At 45.3% G+C, this 2594-nt stretch overlaps 1 pseudogene across 1 annotated transcript; it reads left to right on the top strand.

The window, feature by feature from the left end:
* The first annotated feature begins 1572 nt into the window (after positions 1-1572).
* Positions 1573-2594, top strand: LOC308626207 (small ribosomal subunit protein uS2-like; annotated as a pseudogene). Its single transcript has one exon. The product of its transcript is annotated as a small ribosomal subunit protein uS2-like (transcript).

Raw genomic sequence — 2594 nt, forward strand, 5'->3', positions numbered from 1 at the left:
GTGAGGAGTAGTCAGTGTTAGAGGCAGAGCTGGATCCTTCAAGCATTTCTTTTGGAAACTGAGCTTGGAAACAAAAAAAAAGAGAACAGGACCTAATCCCAAAGATTTGCAACTTGGATAACAATGCGGGAACCATGAGGTATTTGGATGGGTAGGAAGGAATGTGGCTTCCCTGGTAGCTGGAAGAACATACAATAACTTCTGAACTTTGTCAAAACTCCTCATTCTGGTCCATGGTTAGTTCCTCTCCTTCCATGTCTCACTGCAACCCCAGAAGTCTACCAGATAATTCTTCTGTACACTGATTTCTGGATTTCTCCCTTGACATGGATGCCAAGATGCTGATTTTTATTAAAAGAATTACAGTCAAGAAATACTGCCATATTTTCCTCAAATACCTGAATAATTTTACGGTAGCAAGAGGCCACTAAGAGAACGGTTTTAGTCTCATTACATGTTGAATTAGGGAAAATAAGAAGGGTATGTATGCCCCCCTCCCCAAGTATTCTTAACTGAGGTCCTGTGTTGAACCTTTCTTTCAAAACTGCTGCAACACAAAAAAAGTGCTACCTCGCTTCATCCTCTTACCCTTCTTACCTTCCCTAGGCCTTTGTCAGCCCCACCTGGATTTCTCCTCAATGGCTTCCCTGACTCCAGTTTTGCTACTCTCCCAGCCAAACTACATTTCTGCTAGACAGGTAAATTTCCTAAACCTCTGTGATGACCTATATGGGAAAAGAATCTAAAAAGGAGTGGATATATGTATATGTGTAACTGATTCACTTTTCTCTATAGCAGAAACTAACATGACATTGTAAATCAGCTATACTCCAATAAAAATTTTTTTAAAAAAAGGAATAATCTGGGTTTTGGGGAGTGACAATCACGGTGCTCCACCCTGGGAGAAGAAACCGACTTTATACATTTGGAGAAAGCAACTCAGTGTCTTGATTTTGTGTGATGAATTTGCATGACACAGCTAGTTTCATTACTGAGGCTTTGGGCTCTAGCTGGCTCCACTAACAGGCATTCTGAAAAGGTTTTTCTAAGAAATTAACTCCATGGAATATTGAGGCCCGTCACCTCTCTGTTGGTTCTAATCTTTCTGACATGATTTTACTTGCCAAGAGTATGCATGTCAGTTTTATATTCATCACTTTGGTTGAAAATGTTTGGAGCAGGAAAACCAATTCTATGGCTGAGGCTTTCTAGGTGCATGGATTTCAGTGGCCTCAGATGGTTGCCGCACCATAATTCCTGCAAGCTCCCAAGCTTCTTGTCCTTGAAGTTCTTTAAAAACAAGCCTCAAAACCCTAGGAGATAACGTGAGCAATTGGTCAGCTTTCTATGTCCCCTCTTCTTGATCCTAAACTAAATTAGCATGATCTCATTTATTCTCCAACTTTTTATTGACAGCCTATTATGTATCAGGTTTACCCCCATGGAGAACACAGGGTAGTGAGAAAGTCAAATAACCAGACTGGCAATAAAATAAAGCCTCATACATACCATGACAGGTGCAGTGTAGGTTAGGGCTCTGGAGCCAGACTGCATTTGAACTCTAGCTCTGCCACTTACTGGCTGTGTAATGTTGGCCAAGTAACTTAACGTCTCTGTGTCTCAGTTTTGCTATCTGTAAATGAAAATAATAATAGCACCGCCTTTGCACACTACCCAGACAGGGGTCCATATGGCTTGTTCTGCATTCTCATTGTAACTTAAAGGGAAGCTCTCACAATGTCCAGAGCCCTTGATGTCCTGAAAATGAAGGAGGATGTCCTCATTCCTTGCAGCAGGAACCTACTTAGGTGGCACAACCTTGACTCCCAAATGGAGCAGTACATCTACAAAAGGAAGAGTGATGGCGTCTACATCATAAATCTGAAGACGACCTGGGAGAAGCTTCTGTTGGCAGCTCATGCCACTGCTGCCATTGAAAACCCAGCTGATGTCAGTGTCGTATCCTCCAGGAACACTGGCCAACGAGCTGTGCTGAAGTTTGCTGCTGTCACTGGAGCCACTCCTATTGCTGGCTGCTTCACTCCTGGAACCTTCACTAACCAGATCTAGGCTGCCTTCCGGGAGCCAAGCCTTCTGGTGGTTACTGATCCCAGGGCTGACCGCTATCCTCTCACAAAGGCCTCTTACGTTAACCCGCCCACCATTGGTCTGTGTAACACAGACTCTCCTCTGTGTTATGTGGACATTGCCATCCCGTGCAACAACAAGGGAGCTCACTCAGTGGGTCTGATGTGGTGGATGCTTGCCCGGGAAGTTCTGCACATGCGTGGCACCATCTCCCATGAACACCCATGGGAGATCATGCCTGATCTCTACTTCTACAGAGATCCTGAAGAGATTGAAAGGAAGAGCAGGCGGCAGCTGAGAAGGCTGTGACCAAGGAGGAGTTTCAGGGTAAATGGACCGCCCCACCTCCTGAGTTCACTGCTCCTCAGCCTGAGGCGGCGGACTGGTCCGAAGGTGTGCAGGTGCCCTCTGTGCCTATTCTGCAGTTCCCCACTGGAGACTGGAGTGCTCAGCCCACCACTGCTCAGGCCACTGAGTGGGTAGGAACAACCACTGAGTGGTCTTAA

The sequence above is a fragment of the Mesoplodon bidens genome (genome assembly GCF_964165515.1).
Source record: "Mesoplodon bidens genome assembly, chromosome: 12".
Classification (NCBI taxonomy): domain Eukaryota; kingdom Metazoa; phylum Chordata; class Mammalia; order Artiodactyla; family Ziphiidae; genus Mesoplodon; species Mesoplodon bidens.